Source organism: Vombatus ursinus, unplaced genomic scaffold (genome assembly GCF_900497805.2).
Source record: "Vombatus ursinus unplaced genomic scaffold, bare-nosed wombat genome assembly UNPS02014789.1, whole genome shotgun sequence".
NCBI lineage: Eukaryota > Metazoa > Chordata > Mammalia > Diprotodontia > Vombatidae > Vombatus > Vombatus ursinus.
In genome coordinates, this window is record NW_020954567.1 from 9442078 (window position 1) to 9455221 (window position 13144).

General features: G+C 36.8%; 1 pseudogene; it reads right to left on the bottom strand.

Moving 5' to 3' along the window:
- The window catches only part of LOC114047524, a 110499-nt pseudogene extending 99946 nt beyond the window's left edge, over positions 1-10553 (bottom strand).
- Between the last annotated feature and the right edge of the window lie 2591 nt (positions 10554-13144).

Here is a 13144-nt window from a genome sequence, read left to right on the forward strand (position 1 = left end):
AGAGAGAGAGAGAGAGAGAGAGAGAGAGAGAGAGAGAGAGAGAGAGACAGAAAGAAAAGTGCAGTCTATATATTGCTGACCTTTAGGTAGGAAGACCTTGGTTCAGGTCCCATGTGAGATGCTAAATGTATGACTCTCTAAAGGTCTCTTACTCTCTTACTACCCTAGGCGACTCCTCTAAAACTTAAGTTACATAGAAGATGTTGACCTGCCTCGATAGGGTAGTTTCCTCATTCAGTAGTCCCTGATACCAATAAATCATGGGTCCAGGCCCTGCACCTTCTAAAAATCATGTTTCAATTTCCCCTCTGTTTTCTTTTGATGGGTTAATAATCTCATGTGATGGGGCAGCTATGTGGCACAGTGGATAGAGCTCCGGCCTTGGAGTCAGGAGGATCTGAGTTCAAATCCAACCTCAGACACTTGACACTTATTAGCTGTATGACCCTGGGCAAGTCACTTAACCCCGATTGCCTCACTAAAAAGCAAAAAGAAAAAAAATCCCACGTCATTTGAATTGGGGTGTCTTGATAAGAGAGCTTTTTTTCTTTTAAATGTTCCTAAAATACTCATCATTTGTAAAACTGGAGTTTGACTACAATGTGTTTGGGCGAGTTAAATCTGATGTTCCCCCCCTCCCAAGGGGATCTGGATAATTATATCAATCAGTAGTCTGTCTTTTGATCTAGCAAATGTGGAAAATGTTCTTGAGTAATTTCAAAAAAAATGTCACTGGACATTTTTTGTTACATTTTGGGGGTAATCTGAGGATCCATAAGTTATCATCTGCCTTCTAGTTCCATCATCTTCCCTTGTAAAATTTCCAGACCTCTTTGTCAGTTGAATAACCCTTTGATGTTTCTTTGCTACATTTCTGTCACTTCTGCCAATTTGCCTTCCAGTCTGAGAGTTGTATTTCCCACTGATTCCATTCCTCTATTCACATTTTCCATCTCTTCCCGTTCCCTCCCCCCCCACATTGTTGACTGGTTATTAATCTGTCTTGTTCTATTTTTACTGATAAGCCTCTCATTATAAATGCTAATTATTAATTCCAGGTCTTTCTTTAAGGACATCAAATCTTTCTTCATTTCCTTTATCAAATTTGATGAATCTCGTGCTATGTCTAGCATTGTTTTTTCACTGTTTCATAAGTTATTTCTTTTTGCTTTTGGCAAATCCTCTTCAGTATCTTTCAACCCATAATACTTGTTCACTGTGTTAGAGAGTTCTTTTTTTTCTCCTGCTTTCTCATTCCCTTGTGCCTTGCTGTTTGTCATCTGAGATGTTACTGTCTTTTGAAATACTTTGGTTGCTGCCCTTATTTTCTCTTTTTCCTTTTTCATGTAGAAGTATTTTTATTTTTTCCATGTTAGTTATAGATTATGAACTGCAATCTTTAACAGCCTCTCATTCCTTCATTTGCTTATTTGACAAGTTTGTATGTCAAAAGTTTCAACAGTTACATTAGTATTTATAGAAGGCACAAAAACTATATGATCCTTAGTCCCTTCTGCCACCCCTCTCCACCATTATCATGAAAGCAAAAGAGGCTACTCATGACTTAGGACCATTTGAAAACATTTTTCTCCATTCATGCATTTCAAGGACCAACGACAAAATCCGTGACCATTTGGGCCATATTTTAATAAAGTTCAACATCTTTATTTGGGTTGACTTTCCTAGTTAAGCATATAATCTAGCATAGAATTATTTTGTATTTTAAAATGCTTTTTTGCACATTGACTTTATGGAAAGTTATCATTTTAAGTTTATCTTTTTTTTTTTACTAGATAATGAAACCTAATGGTACAGAAACAGCATCTGTTTCACCAGGTCTTATTTATACTATTGAACCTATTTTTACAAAGACTTATTTTTTCTTTAAATGCCCTCATCTAGCCTAATGTTTAATAAGTCCCAAACCATAAATTACTTGGGAAATAGTTCCCTTTTCAACAAGAAATAACAGGAAAACTCAAAGGCAGTTTGGTAGAAATTAGACATAGACCAGCATCTTCTACAATCTATTGCAATAAAACTCAAAATAAATATACAACCTTAAAATAATATTATAAAAATGAAAAAAGGAAAAGAGAACAAGATTAGATACCTTTTACAGTTATGCCTAGCAAGAGAATTCTTAACTAAGCAAAAGATAAAGTTGATCATAAAAGATAAAATACTTCATTTAAAATCCATGAAATTATAAAACTTTTGCATGAACAAAATTAATAAAGTGATAATAAGAGGGGAAAGTGTCACCTGGAGAAAAAATGTCTGTATCAAATATCTCTGATAAGGGTCTGATATCCAAGATGCAAAAAGAATTAGAATTTGCAAAAGGCAGTAGGTCAGTAGGTAGCTAGGTGCTGCAGTGGATAGAGTACCAGACCTGGAGTTAGGAAGATTCATCTTTATGAGTTCAAATCCAACCTCTGACACTTACTAGCTAAGTGACCCTGGGCAAATGACTTCACCCAGTTTGTCTCAGTTTCCTCATCTATAAAATGATCTGAGAAGGAAATGGCAAATCACTCCAGTACTTTTGACAAGAAAACCCCAAGTGGGGTCACGAAGAATCCAACACAACTGAAAATAACTAAACAAGTGGTCAAAGGATATGAACAGTTCTCAAAAGAAGTACAAACTAGTAACAATCACATGAAAGATTTCCTCAGGAGAAATACAAATCAAAACAACTCTGAAGTTTTACATCACACTCATTAGAAAAGATGACAAAAGATGGAAATAGTACTGAAGGAGTTGTGTAAGGACAGCCATAGTAACATACTATAGATAGAACTTTGAATTAGTCTGCTCTGGAAAGAAATTTGGAATTATGTGGGGAAAAAGTGAATAAAATGTCTATAACCTCTGTCCCAGAGATCCTGCTGCTTAGTATACAGCCAAAGGAGCTCAAAGACAAAAGAAAGATCCTCTCTATAGTAAAACAGCCACAGCAACTGTCTTTGTATGTTAACAATGAAATGGAGACAAAGAAAATGAGCACTGATTGGGGAATGACTAAATATGTTGTGGTATGAGAATGTAATGTACTATTAATGTACCTTAAGAAACAACAATTCTAAGGAATTCAGAAGTGTGGGAAGGCATACAAACTAATAAGGTGAATTGAGGAGACCCCCCCCAAATTAATAAAACCCACCACAATAAACAAAGAAGAAAAAAGTAAAAAGTACAGTATAATTATAATGAGCAGATTTGGCTCCAGAGAACAGTTGAGAAAATGCCCTCTATTCCTTCTTTGAAGAGGTAAGGGACTAAACTTATAGAATAGTACATATACTGTCAGGCATGATTAATATGTTGCTTAATGTTGCTGAGCTCTGTAACTTTTCCTTTTTAAAAATTCTTTGTTGCAAAGGTTGATGAGGGACGGATATATTTAGAAATACAAAAAAAAAGTCAAAATATTTTTAAATAAAAAAAATTAATAAAATTGTGGCTTCAAATCCCTTCAGACAGAAGGCATTCTCTCCCTCTTAGAATTTCTGAGCTCTCTTTTTGACCTTTATGCTTATCTCATTCTAACTTGCAATTATATACATGCTTGCCTTATCTCTGTAGTGGTTTGTAAGCTTTATGAGGGGAGTGGTAGAAGGAGTGACTGTGTCATTTTCACCTCAGTATCTCCAGAATGAAGTACAGTATCCTACACATAATAGACATTTAATAAATATTTGTTGTGATGAAAATGAAATGTCAGAGAAAAAGTCTAAAAGAAAAAGCTTTGGACATGAAATAGAAAGCATTCTTCATATATTAATATGTAGGGCAGTTCAAACACAGAGGACTTTATTGCCAGCCACATTTGCTGAGCAGAGAAAAAAAAGAGAGGAGGAAGAATTCAGAACAAAAGATGAGAGGTAGATGAAGACAGCCTCTCACTGGCTTCAGCTATCACGTTTGTTCTTGTATTTCCTTAGACTGGTTCATTCGCTAGACAGCCCCAGAGGATCTAAGGGGCTGAGGGACTTCCCAAAGTTTTATATTCACAAAGCCTTCTGTAGTGTGTTGTAAAGCAGCCCCCTAAAATTGTTCAAGGCAGTGTGCAGGTTGGCAATTGGAAATTAACAGGAGTTAACAAATATTTTCTAAACTAAAGTCAGATGGAGGTATGGGATTAAAAGATATGGATGGATGTTTCAATCCTGTTATTTTCAAAATTCCAAATTGCTTTCTAGAAGGATTGTAAAACTACACCAACAAAGCATTAGCATGTTTATCTTTCCATATTCCCCACCATGTACTATTCCCATCTTTTCTAATGTTTATCAATTTGTTGGGTGTGAGATAAAACCTTAGGGTTTTTTAATATGCATTTCTCTTATTATTAGTGATTTTGAGCATTCTTTCATAAAGTTACAAGTAGTTCTTTTCAGAATTTGTTCTTTTGTTCTTTTCAGGAGTTTGTTCATATCATTTATCACTTATCCGAGTAATGAATTTTAGTCTTATGTATTTCTGTGGATTGTCTATATATCTTAGATGACAAATTCTTATTAGTGATATTTTACAACAAAGATTTTTTTTTCACCCAGTCTACTGCTTCCTTTCTTTTCCTAGATACATTAATTTTGTTTGTGTAAAAGCCTTTCAATTTCATGCAATCAGAGTTAAATATTATCTTTTGTAATTGCCTCTGCCCATTGCGGGCTAAAAATTCATTCCTTACCCATAGCTATAAAAGGCATATGAGTTGCTTTTCTTCTAATTTTTATGGTATTAATATTCAGGTTACACATCCGTTTTGAATTTATTGTGGAATATCATAAAAGATGTTAGTGTAAGTCTTCTTTCTGCTGGACTACTTTCCAGTTTTCCCAGCCATTTTTTTCAAATGAGGAGTTCTTTTCTAAGTAATTTATATTTTGGGGTTTATTGAACATTGGGTTACAGGCTTCCATTATTTATGATTCTCCCTTGTTTAGTCTGTTTCATTAATCTGCTTTTCTATTTTTTTTAGAAACTAGTACCAAATGGTTTTGATGACTGATGCTTCATAATGAGTTTGATGACTGGAAGAACCTATTCTTTCTTCCTTTCTCCCTTTTTCATTATTTCTCATGATATACTAGATCTTTTGTTTCCCCAAATGAGTTTTATCATTACTTTATCTAACTCTGTAAAGTATCCTGTTGGAAATTGGTTTGGTATCATTAAATGTGCCAATTAACTTTGGTAGAATTGTCATTTGTATTAAATTGACATAGCCCAGCCATGAGAACTGAATATTCCTTTACTTGTCCCACTTTCTTATTTCTTTAAGGAGGTTTTTTTTGTTTTTTTGTTTTTTTTTTGTTTTAGTAACTGAATCTATTCAAGTATTAAGGGTCTTTTTGTAGACCAACTCCTAAATATTTTATATACTTTGTAGATATCTTGAATGGGATTTTCCTTTCAGTTACTGCCTCTTGGATTTTGTAATTATTACATAGAATTCCTATTAATTTTTATAAATTTGTTTCATAACCTTCAACTTTGCTAAAGTTATTAATTTTTCAATTACTTTTTTATTATTTCAATAGGATTTCCTAAGTGGACCATCAAGGCATCAACAAATAGGCATCTAGCCCAGTCTGACTGAAAAGACATACAAGCAGCTAGCTGTCTTTTCTATTCTAATTCCACCAGTAATCTCTGCTTTGAGTGAGTGGTTTGCAGTCATGGCCAGCAAGGTGGCCTCTTGCCTTTCTGGCAAGCATAATTAATTCTTCCAACTCTCTCCAAGCCATCCCAATGCAAACTGTGCTGTAGGCCAACAGGCTGATTCAGTTTCTCATCATCATGACACTGATGCTCACAATAAACACCATGGAAAAAAGTACAGTTTTGAGATTTACTACTTTTTTTTATAGGAACAGGTCTCCTGGGATTGGATGCTAAGGTGTTAGATTATTTGTGGGTCTGGCCTTCCATCTTTGGTATCTACTTTTAAGGATTCATCTCCGTGGCTAGCCCTTCTTTCTCACATTATTCCTATGGCTTTTGGGGCTCCCACTGTTTAAGTTTTTAGCTCTCAGCTTCCAAGAAAATGTATGAGCCCTCTTTCTCTCACCCCTCCACCTGCTTGACTCCCACTGTGTCTATGTATCATGAAGCAGGTGTAATTTTCGGCAAATGCCTTATCCATTAAATAATGTTCCTCGAGACTCTTGGGAGCCATAAATAACAGTATACAGTTGGCTATTTATGAATTTTAAAAAGCAGGTTTATTCTTTGGAAGGGATTAACATGTGAAATGTCTCAAATAAGAAAAAAAAAAGGAGGAGCCTCCAGGAACAGAAGACACAATAACAAATTCAGATGTAGGAGAGATTAGAAAAGTTTACAATCCATGAGCTTCAACCGAGGAAACCCACATTTCCTTGGAGCCTCCCAAAGTTAAAAATCTTTACTCTCAAGGTTAAATTAACTACTTTGGTCTTTTCTTCTCCCTTTGCAAAAACAAGGTCATTGCTCCCATGATACTGAACCACTCCTCTTTCTATTTTTATTTCACAGTAAGTTTTCCAAAGAACCCCATTTTTTTCCTTCCTGGTTCTAAATGAGACAGAATTCACAGAAGGCTATTGTGGGAACAGCAAGTTTTGTTTCTTGCTCACAGGTCATACAAATTGTTGTTGGTTTTTTCCCCCGGGTTTTGAACGAAATATATAACCATATAAAAACCCCACGATGAGGTGACATCAGGGGAAGAAGATTTCAATTGGGATTGGGGAAGGTACATAGTATGGTGGAAAGAGTACTAGCTTTAGAATTCAAGTTCCTCAAGTCTAACAATTGATTGGATCAGTTTTCTCATCTGTAAAATGAGAGAATTGATCTAGAATGATTCTGAAGTGTGGTTCAGGGACCCCTGTGGGTTCCCAAGACAATTTCTGGGGGTCCATGAAGTAAAAATTTTTCATAACAGAATAAGATGTCTTAATTTGAAAAATGGTAAATATCCATAGAAAAGTGAACAAGTGATAGATATAGATAGCTCTTTGAGGGGTCCTCAATAACTTTTAAGAATGTAAAGGACGCATGAGATCAAAGATTTTGAGAACTACTCATCTAAATGATCTCTGATATCTCATCCAACTATGGATCCATGATTCCAAGTTTCTTTGTTATTAATTTAGGGAGATGCAGAAATGGTACTGTTTATTAGCATTGTGAGAATCAAGATGATTAAAGAAGGAAAAGTTATTAAATTGATAACATAGGGCTTATACGGCAGCTAAGTGATGTGTAACAAGTGCTGAACCTGGAGCCAGAAAGATATGAGTTCAAATCATGCCTCAGATACTTAGTAACTGTGTAACCCTGGGTGAGTTACTTAACTTGTCTTCCTCAGTTTCCTCATCTGCAAAATTGGGATAATAATACAACCTACCCACAGGGGTTATTATGAGAATGAAAAGAGATAATATTTCTAATGCCCTTTGCAAACCTTAAAGTTTTGTATAAATGCTAGCTATTATCATAGGAAATCACAAACTAAAGGAAAACTCCATGTTCACTCAGTCAGATCATATGTTAAGGGCAGGAATACACATTGTTGTTGTTTAATCATTTCAGTCATGTCTAACTCTTTGTGACCCATTTGGGGTTTTCTTGGCAAAGGCACTGGAGGGGTTTGCTGTTTCCTTCCCCAGCTCGTTTTACAGTTGAGGAAGTGAGGCAAACACAGTTAAGTGACTTAGCCAGGTAAAACATACTAGCAAGCAGGCTAATTCTCTCAAGATTCAACTACCAAGCCCAGGCTTTTCTTATCTTACTTAATGTCTATCTGAGCACATTCCCTGTGTCCTCTAGACCTCAGTTCCCTGAGTCACTAACTCTGAAGGTAAGGATAGGCTTGTATTTACAAGGTCTTTATCTGGATTCTTATCTTTAGATTTCTCAAACAAAAATTCTTTTGGAATTTAAAAAAAAATTGGTTTTCATCCAAAGGTGATTCCCTCTCCCACCTCCACCTTCCCATGCCCCTGAAAGTCTAATTCAAAACCAAAGTAGCTATTTTAGCTTTTGGGAGGAAAGGCTTCTGCACCTTGAGGGAAGTCCTTTTATCATCTTCTTTTGTGCCGCTCTGAAAAAGCAGTCCATAGTCCATAGCTTCAAAGCAAACTAAATTACTTCTGAATCCAAAAAAAGACAAAGTTATAGCAGGCCTGAGAGAAAATCATATTTGAGATTTTTGCTTTCTGTCCTGGATACAGGAACTTAAAATGCCATATCCAACTATCCAAAGAAAAGCATCTGGTTTTGTTTGCTTGCTTAAAAAAAAGGGGGGGGGATTGAATGCTAAAATTTTATTAAGATGAAACAGAGTCATGGCAGAAAAATAAGGCCCCACTGGTCAAATCCTACTAGGGCAGTGCCTCAGTGCCCTAGGATTTTGACAAAGATGGTAGGCCAACAAAATACATAGTGCAAATTATTTGTATTGTTAAGCAATTTGGAATAACAGAATTGGAGAGCTGGAATGGATTTCAGGAATCTTTTAGTTCAACTCATACCAAAATTAATGTCCATTGTAACATACCCAGTAAGTGACCAACCCACCTCTGCTTGAAGATTTGCAGTGAAGGGGAACTCTATGGTCCCATTCCCAGTTCCTAACGCAGTCAAGCGGAAAGCAGCATGGACCTGGAATTAGAGGACCTCGGATCAAGCCTTGGCTCTACCTCTTACAACCTGGGTGACCTTGGCTAAATCACCAACATCTCCAGGTCTCAGTTTCCAGATCTATAAATGGGGGTGTTGAACTAGACTGATGAGGTTTCTCCCAGTTCTAAATGCATGATCTTGTGACCTTTCAAAGCAATCCATTCCTCTTCTAGACAGCTCTAAGTGGAGGAAACTTTTTTTTCTGACATCAAGTGTAAATTTTCTACTTACTTCTCATAACTCTCCCCTCTGGGGCCAAACAGAAGTCTAATAACATCTCTTCCACACGATAGATGTTCAGATACTTGAAGACAGCAATCAAGTCCCACTTCAGTTGAATCCTTTCCAGGCTGAATCTCCCCATGTCCTTCACATGAATGGACTCAAGGTCTTTCTTCACCATCCTCATTGCCATCCATGTGACCCCCTCCAGCTTATCAATGGTTTCCTTAAATTGTCGAACTGAGCCCAATACTCCAAATGTGGCCTGACAAGGGCAGAGACGAAAGGAAAGTCCCCTCTTTATTTCTCAGAAATATTCTTCTTTTAGCACTACCCAAGATCAAAATAGATTTTTTTGGCTGCTATATCACACTTCTGATTCATATTGAACTTTCAGTACACTGGAATCTCCATATCTCTTTCAGAAAATCTGCTGTCTAAACTACCCTGGATTTGTGAAGTTGATTTAATGAAGTCAACTATAAGACTGCATTTATAGTAGTGAGTAGGGTGACTAGGGAGCATAATGGGTAGAGGGCTTGACTTGGAGTCAGGAAGACTTAGTTGGAATCCTTCCCCAGACACTTGATAAATGCATGACCCTGGGTTAACTCTCTCTCTCTCTCTCTCTATACACACACACATACACACATATACATGGGCATGTGTATGCATGTGTGCATACATAGGCATGCATGTGCATGCATGTGCTCACACACACGAGCATGTATGCACATACATGCACACATATATGTGCATGTATGCATGCACCCTGAGTGTGTATATGTGCATGCATGTGTGTCGTGTGTATGTATGCATATGTGCATATATGTATATATACACAAACACATGTATAAAGTATATAATATATTTAATATATAGAAACATACCATGTATAAGTAATATATGGGATGTTATTATATATTAATATATAATTAATATGCCAATATATTATAATATTGTGGTATATAATTAACATATTAATGTATATTACTTATTGCCCAGAGTGACGTGCATTTGGGTAGATGAACTTATAATTCCTCCACCAGTGTAGGCATGTATATGTGTATATATGCATACACACACCAATATATAAATAATAAAATTGTCTGTCTAAATGTATATAGTCTGGATAATAAATATTTTTTTTATCCACTTAGTTTTCCCTCTGTGGATACTTAAGCCAAATGCTTTAAAGTAGTTATTAATCTCATTTAGGAGCCTCTCCAGTATTCCAGGGCTTGATGTGATCAGTATAATTCACCTAGAAGCAGAAGCATCTGGAAGACCTCACAATCTATAGGAAATTCCTCTGTGCACTGGATCTCTTCCATGACAGTGTTAAAAAAAACCCAAAAAAACCCCAAAAAACCCAAAACACGTGGGTTCAAGTGGAAGGGGTGATATGACCAACAGGGCAGTCAGCATTAAGTGTTAGGGCTAGAGTATATCACCCTCAGAAAAAGACTGACTGGTTTGACTCAACCACAGTAAAGCAGTCATCCTAAAAGTCAGTAAAGAACTGAACGACTGCTACAGAAATTCAATGAGGCCATTGCCTGACTCACGGAAGACCTCGAGTGACGTGTAGCTTCACTCTGCCAGGGAACAGAAGAGGCTGTTTTTCTGAACAATCCAACCAGTAACATCTGGTTAACATACTCTACAAACCTGGAAGGGAAAATAAACCCTAGAAATCTGAAAAAACAAATTCCCAATAGATTTCCTAAATATGGGGTGTTGGGAAGTGGGCAGTATTCCCTGTCTGGCAATCCCATAGATAGGGCAGGAAATCAAGTTTTAGCATTTCAGGGTTAAATATGATTCTACATTTTCACAGACTTGGTGCTTACCCATAAAAGACAGAATTAAAATTATATGTCCAGCTGCTAACAAATGACTATAAAGATTGATCATTAGACTGAAGTTGCATTTGAGAATAAAAACAAGGGAGAGGGGGGTAAGACTCCTGAATTCTGACTTCTTTCTTTTAAAAGAGTACACTGCCATTGTAATAGGGATCCAGGGTTGGCCTTTAGGATGGTGGGATTTCAGTAGGTTTGTTACCTGCCAAACTCTAGCCCTGCTGGTTTGTTGATGCTAGGAATGCTACAATTAGAGATTAATTCCTTTGGCTCTGTTAAATGCAAATGCCCTTAGGAGAAATGTTACATTAAGCCATATGAGTCATTTATTCTTCACATAGAAATCTTTCCCAAGAGCAAGTTTCAAATTTCCTTTTGAGTTGTATTACCTTATAGGAAGGGAAGAATTTCAGAAAATTATCTAGGCATTTACCTCTCCAAGGAAAGAGGACTCACAGGTTCACTTGGCAGTAAAAATCCAGAGTTAGAGTTGAGATCACTGAAACCTGAAAAAGACTCATAGAATCATAGTTTGATTCAATGTCAGAGCACAAAGAGAGCCTCTAATTCAACCCCTTGATTGATTCTAAGAGGAAGAGGTATGAAAAATCAAGGTGAGACCAAGCAACAGCATTTTTCCATTTATTTACATTTTTTTCCTTATTCTCCCTTTACTGATCCAGAACTTAATATTAATATTCATGAACCAGAAAAATGGGATCATATCCTATGTAATCAGAGAGTACCATTTCATTACATAATCTTTCTACGGCATCACTCTACCAACTCTTTTATTGAATCTATAAAGAATACTCTTCCTATGGAGTAGGGCTAGAACCAAGAAGGGATGGAAATGTGGTACATGGAGAGGTGGCATTTAAATTCTGTCTGGGATTCACAATGACCCATGTGCCCTTCGTCAGGGATAAGGTTAGAGACTGGACCTGGGATTTAGTTGGTAAAGGGAAATCCAGGATGAGGAAAGTCTCTCTGCCAATGCAGGTAAGCATCTTCTCTAAAAGGTATAGTTTTAAAGAGTTGCCTAGCACAGTAATGTTGTGATTTACCCAAAGTTCCACAGCCTATGTGTCAGAGGAGCAGCTAGGTGGTGCAGTGGATAGAGTGCCAGGCCTGGAGTCAGGAAGATTCATCTTCATGAGTTTGAATCTGACCTCAGACACTTACTAGCTGTGAGATTCTGGGAAAGTCACTTCACCTTGTTAGCCTTAGTTTCTTCATCTGTAAAATGAGCTGGAGAAGGAAATGGCAAACCACTCCACTATCTTTGCCAAGAAAACTCCAAATGAGGTCACTGAGAGTTGGACATGACTAAACAACGTGTTAGAAGCAAGACTCAAACCCCAATTTTCTTGGCTCAGAAGTCAGCTCTCTATCCACTATAAGACACATATTTTAACTTTCAGGATCTCAGTTTCCTCAACTGTAAAATAAGGGAGCGGAACTAGATCTAAGTTCTAAGGTCCCTTCTGGTTCAGCTCTATGACCCATACCAAAAACTAAGTAAAAAAGCTACTGTGGGAGGCAGTATCCTATTATACTCCCACCTCAAGAAATCCTTTCCACTTGTAATTTTCTGATCTTGTGATTTTATCACCTACTTTATTTATTTTGAATCGAATACTTTAAAATTATGTGACTCCTTCTAGTTATGAACAATGCTGAGTGTTCAGGTGCCAATTAACCTATTGCTTAAAAAATACACATTTCGATGACTTTTACAAACTCAGCCGCAGCTGTATCTGCCTTTGCTCAAAGACAACTACCCGCAGACTCAATTTCACATAAAAGATGGTCTCCATTTTCAAATTTTTTCGACTTAGGAAAACAGGAAACTAGTTTTAGCCTGGAAAAAGATTCTTCTCCACCCTTTGAGCATCCTTGAAAGTTTACTGAAGGGACTTTCCATTCATTTTCTCGAACTAAAAGGACAGTAAGGGTAAGCAGTCCCAAAGGGTCATTTGCCTCTAATCTGTGTGTGTAAAGAAGGCATTCTCCTACAATTGGTTTTGTAATCTTCAAAAGAAACAAAATATTGTGAAGATTAGCAGACTGTAAGTCACACAAACAAATAAGCTTCTTTCAAGAGATGGGGAAAAAATAACTTATTTGCTGAAATGATATGCCATTTGCTATAATCTGTACCCCCACATTTCAAGGCAGAGTTTATAGGAGGAGACCCTTTGTACCACCCATCTAGAAAAGAAGACCTGAGCATATATATTATATTAGTAGGCAGGGCATAGTTGAGTCCAGTTCATGTAAAGCAGAAAAAATTCAGGTTCTGTGCTTGGCCCATAGAACAGTATGACTCAAAGAGTGGGCAAACACCTCCTTGAATAAGCTCTGTGAATAAC